The sequence below is a fragment of the Lontra canadensis genome, unplaced genomic scaffold, assembly GCF_010015895.1.
Source record: "Lontra canadensis isolate GAN:19392208 unplaced genomic scaffold, GSC_riverotter_1.0 scaffold192, whole genome shotgun sequence".
Taxonomy (NCBI): domain Eukaryota; kingdom Metazoa; phylum Chordata; class Mammalia; order Carnivora; family Mustelidae; genus Lontra; species Lontra canadensis.
In genome coordinates this window covers 45530-65314 of record NW_022631186.1, presented here as the reverse complement: position 1 = coordinate 65314, position 19785 = coordinate 45530, and positions in this window count along the sequence as shown.

The window sequence follows — 19785 nt, the reverse complement described above, 5'->3', positions numbered from 1 at the left end:
CATACATACCAAAGGGGCTGAATTTCATCAGTTTGCAAAACCAGTAGGACTTGGAGCTTGGAGCTTTAAAAGTCAGCTGAGTCAGCACTCGGTAAACCAGCAGAGCTAGTTATAGCTGGGTCACAGGCCTTAAAGAGACAGCAGCTTGTGTGGAGAGGCAACATAAAAACAGCAGTTAACACAACACCATGGGCAAACGGGAGAGACCTATTCATACTGATTTCAGAGTGTGTTGGGGGACTTCTCCAAAAACAAGGGAGCTAGCAGGGGCCATTTTCTTCCCCTGCCCCCCAGCATAAACACAGAGCCATCTGTGGGAGGCAGGGCTACAGAGACACTTGTTACCTAACCTGCTAGCAGTGCACGCTGCCCAAGGTGTCTCCTGAAGACTCCCCCACTCCCTGGCCTCAGGGCAAATTTTCTTAAGCCCCTGCGTGCGTTTGCCCCACCCAGCCAGAGGGTGCACAGCTGCTGTTTCAAGTCACACCCATCCATCACAATCACAATCACAATCCAATCCAATCCAAGCCAATGTGTCCCTAGCCACCACCTTGTACCACACCCACCTGCATGCTTCCCCTAACCACTGCATTCAGCCCCTAGCTGCCACAGAGTTTCAGGAGATCCGGCACAGACTAGTGGCCCAGTATAAACTTTGTTAATTCCACTACCCTGCTCCCAAGTTCCCTGGTAGGCACGCCCCCCTCAAAGCTGGCCTGTCTGGGTCCCACTAACGCCACAAACAGCAATTACAGCCCACAACAGGCAGAGAGTCAGTGCTGAAAACTGCACTAAAAGGAAAAATGACTCAGACACAACAACAGGGTGTATGTAACACACATAGGTGCCAGATTCTGGTGAATAAGGGGCACTGCACTAAAGGACACTCCAGGACCTCTTCTTCATAAAGCCACTACTTCCAACAGCAGAAGACACAGCTGAATTTCTTAACATACAGAAACAGATGGGGCACCTGGGTGGCTCAGTGGTTAAGCCTCTGCCTTCAGCTCAGGTCATGATCTCAGGGTCCTGGGATCAAGTCCCGCATCGGGCTCTCTGCTCAGCAGGGAGCCTGCCTCCCCACCCCCACCCCGCCTGCCTCTCTGCCTACTTGTGATCTCTGCCTGTCAAATAAATAAATAAAATCTTAAAAAAAAAAAAAACATAAACAGACACAGAAAAGCAGAAAAAGTGAAGAGACAGAGAAATTGATCCAAAGGAAAGAACTGGACAAGACCACAACCAGATATCTTAGTGAAACAGATAAAAGTAAAATGATAGACAAGGCAAGGCAATGATCACAAAGATATTCACTGGAATGAGAAAAGAGACAATGAGACCCTTAGCACAGAGATAAGGAATAATACAGCAGAGATAAAGGGCTTGATATGAAATGAGAAACATACTTGTTGGAATGAACAGTAAGATGGAAGAAGCAGAGGAGTGAAATAGTGACCTAGAAGACAGGGAAATGGAAAGTAATCACGGTGAACAAAAGACAGAAAAAATTTTTTGCAAAGTGAGAACTTAGGCAACTCAGTGACTCCATTAAATGTAAAAGCATTCATATTTTAAGAATCCCACAAGAGGAAGTAAGAGAAAGGGGGGCAGAAAATTTATCTGAAGAAGTAATAGCTGAAAACTTCCCTACCTGGAAGGTAACAGATACCCAGATCCAGGAGGCAGAGAGAACACCCATCAAAATCAACAAAGACACTAAGACATTTAATATGTAACAAAACATAATTAAATTTGCAAAATATAGAGATAAAGAAAAAAATTTAAAAGCATCAAGACAAAAGAAGCCATTAACTTACAAAGGAAAACCCATACAGAGAGCAGGAGATTTTCACAGAAAATTGTAAACCAGAAGGGAGTGGTATTGATGAAGTTCTAGAACCTAGGTGAGGTTCGATGGGGTGAGGTTCGGAGCCGACGGCTAAGAAAGTATTCTTAAGACGTCTTTGGTGCAAAAAGGTGGTTTATTAGAGCACGGGGACAGGACCCGTGGGCAGACGGAGATGCTGCCCCGTTATCCTGAGGAGTGGCTGATTATATACACAGGAGTTGGGTAGGTGAGGACAAAGAGGGTGATGTTAGTCTCTAAGGAATTTTGGAAGCAAGGTCTCCAGGACCTTGAGGGGCTAGCTATTGTTGGGAGAAAGTTTATTTATTACCAGTAGTAAAAATCTTCTTGCGAGACCCTTTAGATGTATATCAGTGGGCCATATGCTTGGGAATGATTTTCGACACTATCTTGGAGATCCAGAGATAAAGTTTCACATTTCTCCTATCAAGTGTCCTTGTTAGTGTGATTTGGGTTTAGAAGAAATTTAATTTTATTTAGGGCTTGAGGAACTGAGTTATTTGCCTCTGGAAATTATGCTACTGTTAAGATAGCTTGTTTGTTGTAAATCTCTAGGACATTGGTAAACCAAGGGAGACTCCTGTCTTGCAGGATTGTGATCTCTGCAAGTTAACTATTTGTTTTTCTTGTAGGGCAGCCAGAGGTGCCTGAGGAATGTCACACATATTACTGAGGGGAGCGGGTGGAGAGGGGGTGCAAGGTGCCAGCTTTTGCTTTGTCCTCAGCCAGCCTCCTGCTCCCTCATCAGTATGATATAATCATATATTCATAGTGCTGAATGGGAAAAATCTATAGCCACGAGCATTCTTTCCAGCAAGGTTATCATACATAATAGGAGATGCAGAGTTTTCTAGATAAACAGAAACTAAAGGAGTTCATTACCAATGAACTAGCCCTATGAGAAAATACTAAATGGGACTCCTTGATGGAAGGAAAGATGAAAAAGGAGGGTACAAAGTAAGAAATACAAAAGCAGTAAAAATGAGTATTTTTGTAAAAAAAAATCAGTTAAGGAACTAACCAACAAAAAGGGATATGAAAATAATTAAAACATCCCTAAAACATGGGGAGGAGAGGAGTAAAGAATTGGTTCATATTTAAATGACCATAAAGTAAATATAGACAGCTATTTGCAGAAGAGGTTATATACAAGCCTACTGATAATGATATATCTAAAACCACTAATATACAGGCAAAGAACAAAGAAAAAGACACCCAAATATATCACTAAAGAAAATCATGAAAGAAAAAAAGCATCAGAGAAAATCTTTAGAAACAACCAAAGAACAAGTAATAAAATGGCAATAAATATTTATCAATAATTACTTTGAATGTAAATGGATTAAAGGCTTCATTTAAAAGACACAGGATGACAGAATGGATAAAAAAACAAAACCCATCTATACACTGCCTACAAGAGACTCATTTTAGACCTAAAGACACCTGCAGATTGAAAATGAGAGGATGGAGAAGCATCTTTCAGACAGACATCAAAGAAAACCAGAGTCCAATACTTATACTGGACAAAACAGACTTTTAAAAAAGACTTTAACAAGAGACAAAGCAGAACACTATATTATCATAAAGGAGAAAATATAACAATAAAATATAACAATTGTAAATATTTATGCACCCAACATAGGAGTACCCATATATGTAACAGTTAATAACAAACATAAAGGAAATAATTTCTAAAACCATGATGATAGTGGGGGACTCTAACACCTCACTTACATCAATGGACAGATCATCTAAACAACATCAAGGAAACAATGACTTTGAATGACACACAGGAGCAGAAAGATTTAACAGATCTAGGCAGCAGCTCTTTCTGTCCATGGATCCTGTCCCCATGCTTTAATAAAATCACCTTTCTGCACTAAAAAAACAAAAAACAAAAAACAAAAAACAGATATATTCAGGACATTCCACCCTCATCAGCAGAATACACATTCTTTTCAAGTACACATGGAACATTTTCCAGAACAGATCACATGTTAGCACATTAGAAAAAACCTCAAGTTCAAGAAGATCAAAATCATACCATGCATATTTTCTGACCACAATGCTATGAAAATAGAAATCAACTGCAAGAAAAAAATCTGGAAAGACCACAATACATGGAGGTTAAATAACATATTATTAAACAATGAATGGGTCAACCAGGAAATCAAAGAAGAAATTTTTAAAAATACATGGAAACAAATTAAAATAAAAACACAATAATCCAAAACCTGTGGGATGAGGCAGGGGTTATAAGAAGGAAGATTACAGCAATAGAGGCCTACCTCAAGAAGCAAAAAAAATATCAAGCAACCTAACCTTGCACTTAAAGGAACTAGATAAAGAACAAAACTAAAACCAGCAGATGGAAGGAAATAATAAAGATTAGGACAGAAATAAATGATAGAGATTTAAAAAAAGAAAACACAACAGAACAGATCAATGAAACCAGGTCCTGATTCTTTGTAAAAAAAGAAAACCAATAAAATCAATAAAGCTACAGCCAGAATTATCAAGGAAAAAAAAGAGAAAAGACTCAAAATCACAAATGAGAGAAAAGAAATCACAACTAAAACCAAAGAAATACAATCATAAGAGATTATGAAACACTGTATGTCAACAAACTGGACAACCCAGAAGAAATGGATAAATTCCTAGAAACATATAAACTACCAAAACTGAAACAGGAAGAAACAGAAAATTTCAACAGACCATTAGATAATCAGCAAAGAAACTGAATCTATAATCTAAAAACTCCCAACAAACTAAAGTCCAGGATCAGTTTCACAAGCAAACTCTACAAAACATTTAAGGAAGAGTTAATACCTATTCTTCTCAAACTATTCCAAAAAATGCAAACAGAAGGAAAACTTCTGAAATCATCTTATGAGGCAAGCATTACCCAGATACCAAAACCAGATAAAGACACCACAAAAAAAGTACAGGTCACAATCTCAGGGTCATGGGATTGAGCCCCGTATCAGGCTCCATGGAGCCTGGAGCATGGAGTCTGCTTGGGATTCTCTCTCTCCCTCTTTCCCTCCCTGCCTCCCCCACCCCCCGCCCCTGCACACTCTCCTTCTCTTGCTCTCAAATAAATAAATGAATAAACCTTCCAAAAAAAAAAAAAAGTACAGGCCCATATCTCTGATAAACATGGATACAAAAATCCTCAACAAAATACTAGCAAACTAAATTCAATAATACATTAAAAAATTATTTTTAGATTGTATTTATTTGACACACAGAGAGAGAGTGCACAAGCAGATGGAGCAGCAGAGGGGCAGGGAAAAGCAGATTCTCTGCTAAACCGGGACTTTGATGCAGAACTCGATCCCAAGACGCTGGGATAATGACCTAAGCTGAAGGCAGACGCTTAAACCAACTGAGCCACCCAGGCACCCATCAACAACACATATATTTAAGAAAAAAAAAAAAAAAAATCATTCACCAAGAGTGACTGGGATTTATTCCTGGGTTACAAGGGTGGTTTATATCCACAAATAAGTCAATGTGATAGATACATCACTAAATGAAAGAGTAAGAACTATATGATGTGTTCAACAGATACAGAAAAAGCACCTGACAAAACACTGCATCCATTCATGATAAAAACCCTCAGCAAAGCTGGTTTAGAAACATATCTCAACATGGTAAGGGCCATCTACGGGGGAAAAAAAACAGCTAATATCATCCTTAAATGTCAGGAATAAGACAAGGATATCCAGTCTCGCCACTTTTATTCAATATAGTACTAGAAATTTTAGCCACAGAAATTAGACAACAAAAAGAAATAAAAGAAATCCAAATCAGCGAGGAAGAAATAAAACCTTCACTATTTGCAGATGACATGATATAGACGATATACAGAAAACCTAAAAGACTCCACCAAAAACCTGCTAGAACTGATCAACAAATTCAGTAAGGTTGCAGGATATAACATTAATGTACAGGAATCTGTTGCATTTCTATACACCAATAATGAAGCAACACAAAGAGAAATCAAGGCATCAATTCCATATAGAACTGAACCAAAAATCGTAAGATACTTACAAATAAACCTAACCAGAGGTGAAAGAGCTATACTCTGAAAACAATAATTACAAACACTGAAGAAACTGAAGATGATACAAAGAAATGGAAAAACATCCCACGCTCATGGATTAGAAAAACAAATACTATTAAAATGACTAAATATCATTAACATGACTATATTACCCAAAGCAATTTATGCATTTAATGCAATTCCTATCAAAATACCAGCAGCATGTTTCACAAAGCCAGAACAACCCTAAGATTTGTATGGAACCACAGAAGTCCCCAAATAGCCAAAGCAATCTTGAAAAAGAAAAAGCTGGAGGCATCACCAATTCCAGACTTCTAGTTAAATTACAAATGTGTCGTGATCAAAACAGTATGGTACTGGCACAAAGACACAGAGATCAACAGAACAGAAAATCCAGAGATAAACCCACAATTGTATCATCAATTAATCTTTGCCAAAGCAGGAAAGACTAATCAATGGGAAAAAGACAGCCTTTTCAACAAATGATATTGGGAAAACTGGAGAGCTACATGCAAAAGAATGACACTGGACCACTTACTTACACCACACACAGAAGTAAATTCAAAATGGATTAAAGAACTAAATGTGAGATCTGCCACCATAAAAGTCCTAGAAGCAAACACAGGCAAGTAACTTCTTTAACACATGGGTTGTACCAGTATCTTTTTAGAGAAGTCTCCTGAGGCAAGGGAAAACCAAAGTAAAAATAAGCTGTTGGGACAACACTGAAATAAAAAGCTCTGAATAGCGAAGGAAATAATCAACAGAACTAAAAGGTAACCTACAGAATGGGAGTAGATATTTGCAAATAACATACCTGATAAAGGCTTAATATCCAAAATATATAAAGATATATACAATATATATACAAAATACAATATATATACAAAATACAATATATATACAATATACAACTCAACACCCGAAAAACAATCCAATTTAAAAAAAGGCAGACAATGGGGTGTTTGGGTGGTTCAGTCAGTTTAGCGTCTGCCTTCGGCTCAGGTTATGATCCCAGGGTCTTGGGATTAAGCCCCACATCAGGCTCCCTGCTTTGCGGGGAGCCTACTTCTCCCTCTCACTCTGCTTGACGCTCCCCCTACTTGTGCTCGCTCTTTCTGTCAAATAAATAAATAAAATCTTAAAACAAATAAATAAATAGGCTGAAGACATTAACTGGTATTTTTCCAAAGACCTACAAATGGCTAACAGACAGATGAAAAGATGCTCATCATCTCTTATCATTAAGGAAATGCGAAAGTACAATGAGATACCATGTGACACCTGTCAGAATGGCTAAAATCAACCACAGAACAACAGGTATAAGATGTGGAGGAAAATGAACACTCGTGCACTGTTGGTGGGAATGCCAACTGGTGCAGCTACTCTGGAAAACAGTATGTAGGTTCCTCAAAAAGTTAAAAACAGAACTACCTTATGATCCAGTGATTGTACTACTGGGTATTTACCCCCAAGAATTCAAAAACACTAATTCAAAGGAATACATGCACCTCTACTGTTATAGCAGCTTTATTCACAACAGCCAAAATATGGAAACAGTCCAAGTGTCCATCTATTGATGAATGGATAAAGATAAGGTGGTATATACATACAATGGAGTATTATTCAGCCATAAAAGAATGAAATCTTGCCATTTCAACAACATGGATGGGGCTAGAGGGTATAATGCTTTGTGAAATAAGTCAGTTAGATGAGGACAAAAACCGTATCATTTCACTCATTCACTCAAACCATAGCACTTCACTCAGAATTTAAGAAACAAAGCAAGCAAAGGGAAAAATAAGAGAAACAAATCAAGAAACAGATTCTTAATAGAGAACAAACTGATGGTTACCCGAGAGGAGGTGGGTGGGGGGACAGGTTAAATAGGTGATGGAGATCAGGGACTACACTTGTGATGAACACATGGGAATGCGACATATGGGAAACATTGAATCAGTATACTGAACACCTAAAACTAATACAACATTGTATGTTAACTAACTGGAATTAAAATGAAAACTTAAATACTTCAGTATCTACTATCTTATATAATATGCCTTCCAGCAAAATTATAATGTATATAAAAACAAAGGGACAAAAAAATAGTGAAGAAAATGCAATCTTTAAAAAAAAAAAAAGATTTTATTTCTTTCTTTATTTGACAGACAAAGATCACAAGTAGGTGGAGAGGCAGGCAGACAGAGGTGAAGCAGGCTCCCTGCTGAGCAGAGAGCCCAATGCAAGGCTCGAACCCAGGAGCCTGGGATCATGACCTGAGCTGAAAGCAGAGGCTTTAACCCACTGAGCCGCCCAGGAGCCCCAAGAAAATGCAATCAAAACCAGATTGAGATATGAGATGTAGAAACTAACGGTAAATTTAAAATAACTAGGATACGTTAAAAACATAGACAACAGGCCACATCACATAGGTAATAACAGAAGAGTTGGAAATTATATAAAAAAGAATCAAATGAAAATGGTAGAAATTAAAAACACATTGACAGAAATGAATATGCCTGCTTTTAAGTACACTCAACACAAATGAAGAATCAGGGAACTTCAACATAGGTCAACAGTAATTACCCAGTCTAAGATGCAAGCAGAAAGTAGAGCGGGAAAAATCATTCAGAACAGAACTATGGAGGCAGTAAGATCAGTGGTTACCATTAGTTGGGGGCTGGAGGAAGGGAATAAATAGGTCAAAGACAGGATTTTCAAGGCAGAGACTGTATGATACTTCAGTGATGGATAAATATCATAATACATTTGTCCAAACTGTGAGCCCTAATGACCTTAGATGATTATGTGTAAATAATGAAGGTTGTAACAGTTGGAACAAGTGTATCACTCTGGTGGAGGATGTAGATAATGGGAGAGGTGATGCATGTTGTGGGGGAGGGAATATATAGGAAATTTCTCTACCTCCCTCTCAATTTTGCTATGAACCTAAAACTGCCCTAAAATTAAATTGTTAAAAAAAAAAGTTGTCCTAGGAGATGCAACATGGGGGGTTAAGGGGGTAGGAGAGGAGTAAATGAAACAAGATGGGATTGGGAGGGAGACAAACCATAAGTGACTCTTAATCTCACAAAACAAACTGAGGGTTGATGGGGGGAGGGGGGTTGGGGGGGGTGGGGCTATGGACATTGGGGAGGGTATGTGCTATGTTGAGTGCTGTGAAGTGTGTAAACCTGGCGATTCACAGACCTGTACCCCTGGGGATAAAAATACATGTTTATTTAAAAAAAAAAAAAAAAGTCCATACTTTTTTAAGAAATAAATTTATCAATTAGCATTAGTATTGTGCCTTCAGTGCTCTTTCTAAAACTGTAGAGGTTTTCCTGTGTTTTCTTCTAGATGTCATATAATTTCTCTGTGACTCATTTTAATTAATATTTGTATAATGAATGAAGTATGTGTTCACACTTTCTTTTGGCATGTGGCCCTCCAATTGTTTCAGCAGCTTTTGTTAAAGAGATTATCCTTTCAACATTGAATGGTCTTTGCATCTGTGTTGAAAATAATTAACTAGATTTCTGTAGATCTCTTTCACTGATCGTTGTCTTCCTCCTTTCACCAATACCAAATACTACTGATTACCATCTTTATCATGAGTCTATAAATAGTGTGTCCTTTCAAACTTTTTGAGAAAGAGAGGGAGAGGCAGACCCCCTGCTGAACACAGAGCCTGATGTGGGGCTCGATCCCAGGTCCCTGAGATCATGACCTGAGCAGAAGTCAGAGGCTTAACTGACTGAGCCACCCAGGCGCTCTGCCTTTCCAACTTTTTATTTTTTAGAACTGTTTTGCTTATTCTAGTTTCTTTACATTTTCATATAAATTTTAGAATTAGCTAGCAATATCTACGAAAAGACCTTGCTGAGATTTTGACTGAGACAACTACTGAATATACAGATGAAATTCAGAATATGTGATAGCTTACCAAATCTCCTGAATCAGGGATGTTGTATTAATCCCTATTTATCTAGAACTTCTTTATTTTACTAACATTTTGTTGCTTTCAGTAAAAATTATAAAAGCAACAACAGAAAAAACACACAAATGACCCAAAGAATCTTTACTGGTGATTTCTCATGAGAAACAATAAGGACCAGAGGCACTGGTTGTACAAAAAGTAGTAGTAGTAGTAGTAGTGGTAACAGTAGTACAAAAAGTAGTAGTATTATAAAAAGTGCTAAAAGAAAAAAAAAAAAAAGGGGGGGGGGCAAGCAAGCAGCTTATATCCAGAAAACTATCTTTCAATAATGAGAAAAAATTAAGACTGACAAAAAAGGACTAAGAGAGGGGTGCCTGGGTGGCTCAGTGGGTTAAAGCCTCTGCCTTCGGCTCGGGTCGTGATCCCAGGGTCCTGGAATTGAGCCCCGCATCCGGCTCTCTGCTCAGCAGGGAGCTGGCTTCCCTTCCTCCCTCTCTGCCTCCCTCTCTGCCTCCCTGTGATCTCGGTCTGTCAAATAAATAAAATCTTAAAAAAAAAAAAAAAAGGGCTAAGAGAATTCAGTTAGTTGACATGCCTTCAAAGAAAAAAACAAAGTTGAAAAGAAATGACTTTAATTCAACTGAATTAAAGTCAAATTCCTATGAAGAAATAAAAAAGAAGCCCATATGAAGAAATAAACAGGCTCTGAAAAGCTAATTACACAGATAAATGTAAATGACAGAAATTAATTTTTACTCCTTTTTTCTAAAATAATTTAAGAGAACTGCATAAAAGATACAAGTATAATGTACATTATAATCTCTTGAGCAACAATTTTAAAATGAATTAAAAAATACACTGGGGGGGGTGGGGTTATGGACATTGGGAAGGGTATGTGCTATGGTGAGTGCTGTGAAGTGTGTAAACCTGGCGATTCACAGACCTGTACCGCTGGGGATAAAAATATATGTCTATAAAAAATAAAATTTAAAAAAAAATACACTAGAAATGAGCGTTTCCTATTGCTATACATTCCAGCCAGCAACTGGAATTTTCAAGTTTTAAAAAATTTTAAACATTCTAATATGGGTATGGGGATTTCTCATTTTTTTTTTAAAGATTTTATTTATTTGACAGACAAAGATCACAAGTAGGCAGAGAGGCAAGCGTTGGGGGTGGGGGTGGAGCAGGCTCCCTGCAGAGAAGAAAGCCCAATGCGGGGCTCCCAGGACCCTGGGATCATGACCTGAGCTGAAGGCAGAAGCTTTAACCCACTGAGCCACCCAGGCACCTGCAACTTCTCATTTTTTTAATAGAATTCCTCCAACTGCAAATGAGCATCTTTCCATTTGGTCATTGGCCATTTCTGTGTCTTCTTTGATGAGGTGTATGTTCAGATCTTTGCCTAATTTCTAACTGGGTTGTTTTCTTATTACTGAATTTAAAGAGTTTTTTGTATATTCAAGTGTTTTACCAGATATGGGTTTTGCAAAACTGTTTTCTAGTCTGTGGTTTGTCTTTTCATTCACTTGACACTTTTTTTTTCAGAGCAAACATTTTTAATTTTAATAAAGTCCTGCTTACCAATTTCTACTTTCATGAATTAAACTTTTTTTTTTTAAGATTTTTATTTATTTGACAGATAGATCACAAGCAGGCAGAGAGGCAGGCAGAGAGAGAGAGAGAGGAGGAGGCAGGCTCCCTGCTGAGCAGAGAGCCCGACGTGAGGCTCGATCCCAGGACCCCGGGACCATGACCTGAGCCGAAGGCAGAGGCTTTAACCACTGAGCCACCCAGGCACCCCATGAATTACACTTTTGATGTTGGATCTAAAACTGATCACCTAACCCAAGTTCACATATTCTTTTGTATTTGCTTTTAGAAGTCTTACAGTTTTCCATTTTGTATTTAAGGTCTAAGATCCATTTTGAGAGAATTTTTGTTAAAAGTGTAATGTCTCTAGGTAAGTTCACTTTTTAAACTGTGAACATACAATTGGTTCCAACACTATTTGAAAACACCACCCTTTTACCACTGAGCACTCTGTCTGCCTTTGTTAAAGATGAGTTTACAATATTTGCGTTGAGTCTCAGTTCTCTATTCTATTGATCTATATTCTGCCCTATCTTCGTAACTATACTTTTTATAGTAAGTCTTGAAACAAATGGTGTGAGTCCTTCAACTCTGTGCTTCTTCCATACTACATTATTTGTTATAATGTATGCCTTTCCATATAAAGCTCGGAATCAGTGTCACAAATGACGCCAAAGACATTAATAGGAAAATGAAGAAATACTACAAACAACTATATGCTCTCTCTGGGTCTATAGATTGAGCACTGATTCAGCTCCTTGCTTAGTACAGAGTCTGCTTCAGATTTCCTCTCCCTCTCCTGCTCTGTCCCTCCCACTCATGCTCACTCACTCGCTCAAATAAATAAATCTTTAAAAAAAACAGCAACAGGGGCGCCTGGGTGGCTCAGTCGGTTAAGCCTCTACCTTCGGCTCAGGTCATGATCTCAGGGTCCTGGGATCGAGCCCCGCATCGGGCTCTCTGCTCAGCAGGGAGCCTGCCTCCCCTTCTCTCTCTGCCTGCCTCTCTGCCTACTTGTGATCTCTGTCAGATAAATAAATAAAATCTTAAAAAAAAAAAAAAACAGCAACAACAACAACAAAAAACCCCTCCAGACACTCAATAGACTGGGAATTGCTTAACCTACTAAAGGGCATCTATGAAAGACCTATAGCTAACAAAGACTGGAAAGAAGGAAAGTACGCCATCCCATTCCACACTGTATTGGAAGGCCTGCCAGTTCAATAAAGCAAACAAAAACTATTGTAAGGCACACATGTTAGAAAGGAGAAAGTTAATCTGCAGGAAACAATACTCTCCGTCCAAAAGATCTCAAATAATCTACCCCAAAAAACCCTCTTAGAATGAAAAAGTGAGTTTAGCAAGGTAGCAGAATATAAGGTCAATAGACAAGTCAATCATATTCCTATATATGGCTATAATTGGAATTCAAAATGAAAAAATAAAAATAATAAAATTTATAATAGCACCCCCCCAAAATAAAGTTATTATGTATAAATCTAACAAAATACATGCAAAACAGTATGTGGAAACAAAATATTAATAAAATATATCAAAACAAATCCAGAAAAATAGGGAGAAATATTATGCCCATGAATTGGAAAACTTAGTAAAATATCAATCTATCAATCTCCCCCAATTTATCTATAGATTCAATGCCATCCCAATCAAAATCTCAGCAACCTCTTTTTACAGATTTTTTTAAAAAAGGTATTTTTGTAGATAAAATGAACATTAATGTGGAAAGAGACCTTCTCTGACACACAGCGCAAAGGAAAAACTTAACCTGAAGCTGAAATAGTCATTTAGGAAAACTAGAGGCTACTACCCTAGCCAAACAACTCTGCTCCCTAAGTGAGGGTGTCACACTGAGAAAAAGCAAGTCATTTCCCCTCCTCTCAGCTCTGGAGCAGCAGTGCAGAGGTTGTGAGAAGGGGCAAAGACAGTCTGTAACAGAGAGCTCAGAAGGTATCCCCAAGGGAATACACTGGGGATGTATTTGGAATACACTTGAGGGTGGGGGGGCGGGGAATCAATCCTAAGAATACTCCCAAGAACAACAGAAATTTTGCTGGTAAGCAGTTGAATGGAGACTGGTAACTACATGAGAGCAACAAGCTAAAAAACACCAGTTAAAAGTTTACCAGAGAGAACCAGAGAAAGAGAGAGATAACAGCATCCCTCTTGTGGTCTGTATATACACTATCAGACCACAATGGAATTAAATCAGAAATCAGTAACAGAAACATAAATGGAAAACCCCCAAATACTTGCAGATTAAATAACACAATCCTAACAATCTATCAAAACACACACAAGGAGGGGCGCCTGGGTGGCTCAGTGGGTTAAAGCCTCTGCCTTCAGCTCAGGTCATGATCCCAGGGTCCTGGGATAGAGCCCCACATCCGGCTTTCTGCTCAGCAGGGAGCCTGCTTCCCTTCCTCTCTCTCTGCCTGCCTCTCTGCCTACTTGGGATCTCTGTCTGTCAAATAAATAAATAAAAAATCTTTAAACACACACACACACCCACACACACACACACACACACACGGAGGAACAGACAATCTTATTAGGCCAGTATCTATTAAAGAAATGGAATCAATAATTAACCTTCAAAACAGAAAGCATCACACCCAAATGGGTTCACTGGTGAATTCTACCAAACATTTAATAAAATATAATACCAATTCTCTAAAATCTCTTTCAGAAAATAGCAGAGGAAATACTTCATTCTATGAGGCCAACATTACCCTAACAGCGAAATGAAAAACATTACCAGAAAAAAATACAGCATATCAACATTTCTCATTAATAAAGATGCACAAATACCCAACAAACTAGCAAACTGAATCCAAAAATATAATTATACACCATGACAAGCTGTATGTCTCAAGTATGCAAGCCTAATTCAACATTAGAAAATCAATGTAAACCATCACATTAACAACTAAAGAAGAAAAATCAAAAGATCGTATCAACAGATGCAGAAAAATCATCTGATAAACCCCAACACCCATCCATGATTAAAAATGCTCAGCAAATTTGGAATATAGAACTTCCTCAACTTAATAATGAGCCTCTACAAAATAAATACAGTTAACATCATACTTAATGGTGAGAAACTGGAAGAATTCCCACGAAATTCAAGAAGGTAAGGATGTCTATCTCTCACTACTCCTTTTTTAATTGCACTAAAAGTCCTAACTAATGCAAAAAGACAAGACAAGAAAAGGAATATAGACTGGGAAGAAAGAAATATGACTGTCTTTGTTCACTGATGATATGGTAGTCTATGTAAAAAAATCCTACTAAAGAACCGACTAAAAAAACCAAATTGGAGCTAAGAAGCAATTACACCAAAGTTGCAAGATACAGGGTTAATACACAAAATCAACAGCTTTCCTAGAGACCAGGAATAAGTGGAATTTGAAGTGAAAAACACAATACTGGTTACATTCATATCACCCAAAATGAAATACTTAGGTGTAAATCTAACAAAACATATACAAGATCTATATGGGGAAAACTACAACACCCAAATGACAGACATCAAAGATGGAATAATGAAATAATAATAAATGGAAACATATTACAGATAGATAGGAAGACTAAATACTAATCTTCATCGACTCATGATGAGGTTACATCCCCCCAAAAAACTCGTCATAAGTTGAAAATATAAGTATAAAATGTGTTTAATACATCTAACCTACTGAACATTATTGCTTAGCCTAGCCTAACTTAAACATGCTCAGAACAATTATACTAGCCTATATTTGGGCAAAGTCATCTAATACAAAGTCCATGTAAAGTGCTGAATATCTCATGTAATTTATTGAATAATGTTCAGAAAGTGAAAAAAAAACAAAATGGCTGTATGGGTACAGACTGGTTTTAAATGTATTGGTTGTTTATCCTTATGATCTCATGGCTAGAAGCTCACTGCCACTGCCCAGTATCACAAGAGTATCATACTAGATATTGCTAGCCCAGGAAAAGATCAAAATTTTAAATTTGACGTACAATTTCTACTAAATGTGTATCACCTTTCTACTACCATGAAGTTGAAAAATCTAAGTTGAACCATTATAAATTGGGGACCATCTGTATTGTCAAGATGTCAATTCTTCCCAATTTGTTTCAACATACTTAATGTAATCCCAATCAAAATCCTAGCAAATTATTCTACATATGATCAACAAACTGATTCTAGAGTTTATATGGAGAAGTGAAAGATCCAATATTACTAATGCAATACTGAAGAATAACAATGTTGTAGGACTGACACTGTCTGACTTTAAGACCTGCTATAAAGCTACAGTAATCAAGACACTGTGATACTGCAGAAGGAATAGACAAATAGATGAACAGAACAGAAAGCCCAAGCCCAGAGACTCACAGAGACACAGTCAACTGATCTCTGACAAAACAGCAAAGGTCATTCAGTAGAAAACAGTGTCACCCATAAATGGGGACTGAATAACTGGATATCCACATATGAAATTAACTCAAAATGGGTCACAGACCTAAATATAGAATGCAAAACTATGACACTCCTAGAAAGAAACACAGAAAAATCTAGATGAATTTGGATATGGTGAAGACTTTCTAGATATACCAAGATCTATGAAAAAAATTTTTGATAAGCTGGACTTCATTAAAATTCAAAACTAATGCTCTGCAAAAGATGGGGGGAAAAAAGGGCACAGACTAAAAGAAAATATTTGTAAAAGGCATTATCTCATAAAAGACTATTATCCAAGGGCACCTGGGCAGCTCAATCCGTTGAGCGCCTGCCTTTAGCTCAGGTCACTATCTCTGGGTCCTGGGACTGAGTCCCATGTCGGGCTCTCTGCTCAGCAGGCAGTCTGCTTCTCCCTCTCACTGTCCCTCTGTGCCCTTCCTCCCATAACTAACTAACTAACTAACTAAATAAATAAATAAATAAGACTTATCCAAAATATACAAACACCCTTAAAACTCGACAAGAAAACCCAACTAAAAAATCAGCAAAACACTTGAACAAACACACCTGACCAAAGATACATAGATGATAAATAATTATGTAAGATGCTCCCCACAACATATCATCAGGGAAATGCAAACTAAAATAACAAGGAGATACCACTATATACCTATTACAATGATCAAAATCTGGAACTCTAAGAACAAATACTAAAGAGGTTATGGAGCAAAAGGAATGGTACAGCCACTTTGTAAGACAGTTTGTTAGCTTCTTAAAAGATTAAACATACTCTTATAATACAATTCAATAATCACACCTCTTGGTATTTACCTAAAGGAGCGGAACACTTACATCCACACAAAAACGTGCACACAGATGTTTCCAGCAGCTTTATTCATTAACTGCCAAAACTTGGACACAATCAAGACATCCCTCTATAAATGAATGAGTAAACTGGTACACTGAGATAACGGAATATTCAGGGCTCAAAAAGAAATGAGCTATCGAGCCATGAAAAGACAAGCAGGAACCATAGATGTGTATTACTAAGTGAACGAAGTCAATGTGAAAAGACTACATAATGTATGCGATTCCAACTATCTGATATTCTGGAAAAGACAAAATCATCAAGACTGTAAAAAGATCAGTGGTTGTCTGAGGCTAAGGGAGAGAGAAGCACAAACTGGCAGAGCACAGGGGATATTTAGGGCAGTGATGGGAAAACCAAGAAACTAGAAGAGCCAGAACAGTTTTGGGGGAAAAAACTACAATTGGAGCACTCACAATACCTGTTTTCAAAACTTATCTCAAAACTTATGCAGTATTAGCAAAATGACAGACAAAGAGATCAGTGGAACAAAACAGTGTGTCTAGAAACAGACCCACACGTATATGGTTAATTAATTTGTGGCACTGATTGATGTAAAAAGAGTGCAAGGGAAAAAACACAGAACTGTCAACAAACAGTACTGGAATTATCAGAGAATGAGGAGAAAGGGCTAACTATAAAGGAGCATGAGAAAAATTTTTTAGGTTATGAAACAATTTTATATCTTGACTACAGTGACAGTTATACTCTGAAGCCCTCTGTGAAAACTCAGAAGTATAAAACTAAGGAGAGTGAATTTTATATTATTTAAATTACACTTCAGTAAACTTAAATATTTAAAAGCTAGATACTACATAGGGAGAAAGTAAAAATCTTGATATAAATACATTAAGATAATAGAAAGGACCAGCAGTTGAGTATGTATATAATATAGCTGAATTCAGGGTGGGAGTAAGAAAGGTATGTGTATGAAGGAAAGTTAAATATTATCCAGGGTGGGCAGTCAATAGATAATGGCTAAAACTTAAAAATTTAAAAAAAAAGTTATATTAGCATATTATTTAGATACAACTAATAGAAAAACTGAAATTTCAGCATGATTTGGTTTGCTCTGAGAATGGAAAAGTAAGGGATGAGGGAAATCAGACAACTTTGTTTTATTTAAACAACCTTATAAAGCTATATAACTCTACTATATGGTAGATCTTTTATTTTTAAGTTTAAATCAAAAGAAGTACATCTACATCTTGAGCATGTGCCATTAGTTCTCTGGTAACATTAAACTATTGTTTAGTTAACCTATAAGCTGCATTTTACATAAAGTTTAGAATCACTTCAAGGAAGCACAAGATGGGAATGCGGAGACTTCCAAATATGAAGGAACAGCTTATTCTCTACATCCAAATATTACTTAAACAAACAACTAAGTAGCTACCTAGTGTAAAACTGCAACTCAATCAGCTGGACTCTCTGAGGCTGGGCATTCACCACAGGAGTAATTCTGGAGCTCCATTCTCTACCAGTTAGGAAGACTGAAACTACTCCACTACAAAAACCTGGTATGTAGTATGACAAAGGTGGGCCCTGATCACCTATGCTTTCACCAAACTGGAGCTTTCCTCGAACCTCCTATTCTCAGTCTATATGACTAGCCTTCATTCCTATTAGGAGTCTTGCTCTGTACCTCGATCTTTTTTTTTTTAAAGGATTTTTAAGATTTTGTTTATTTATTTGACAGAGAGAGACACAGTGAGAGAGGGAACACAAGCAGAGGGACTGGGAGAGGGAGAAGCAGGATCCCCACAGAGCAGGGAGCCCAATGTGGAGCTCGATCCCAGGACCCTGGGATCATGAACTCAGCTGAAGGCAGAAAGACGTTTAACGACTGAGCTACCCAGGCACCGCCCCCCACCTTACCTCAAAACTTTTGTTTTGGGTCCTGCACCAATCTAAATCAACCATCGGGGGACGACAATCGGTCTGCCTGAGTAACATAACTACCTAGAAGTATCTGCTGAAATGCTCTACCTACCAATTTGGATCCCATCTCCCTGAACGTCGAGCCAGATCAGACATATATTTGCCATGTCCCCTATGCTCAAACATGAACTTCAGACCAGTGGTTTTAAAGCTTTTAGAAGAGTTTATACTCTTAAAACTACTGAGAAAACAAAGAGCTTTAGTTGATTCATTTACAAGTAAACTAAAAAGCCTTTTAAATACTTAAAATGCCTATTTAATCATCAATTTAATGATTAACTTAATCAATTAACTTAAATGGCTAATGTTACTTATAATTCTAACCCTAACTCTAATACATCATATACATAACAAATTTTACATAATGAATTTTTGTGCAAAATGACTGTACTTTCAAAACCAAATAACCCTAGCAATGAATAGCATTGTCTTACATATATTTATATATGTTTGCAATTCTCAGTAATGCTTGGTTTAATAGAAGACAGCTGGAACCTCATTATCTGCTTCTCCATTCGAGCTATTATGAAATGTTTTGCTTGGGTGGAAACAGATAAAGAAAGTCCTACTGACATGAAGTTGAAAAAGAAATATATTAATATCCTTTCAGATAATTATGAATATTCTCCAACGGTACTAGACCAAAACTCAACAAGTGATAGTTTCTCAAAGATCAGCTGAAACGTAAGAATCTAAAAACATAACTTATATTTTGTTATTTTAAAATCCACTGGTCTTGCCCTTTCAATGAGTATTTAACCCATGCATGATTGTGGAACACCCTACAAGGGTCATTTGGAAAATATTGGTTTACTGAGTCATGCAGATCCTCAAAATGTTGCACATTTCATTAGATGATATTTTAAAAATCACATTCATTAAAGTATCTCATGTAGCGGTGCCTGGGTGGCTCGGTGGGTTAAGCCTCTGCCTTCGGCTCAGGTCATGATGCCGGGGGTCCTGGGATCAAGCCCCACATTGGACTCTCTGCATAGTGGGGAGCCTGCTTCCCCTCTCTCTGCCTACTTGTGATCTCTGTCAA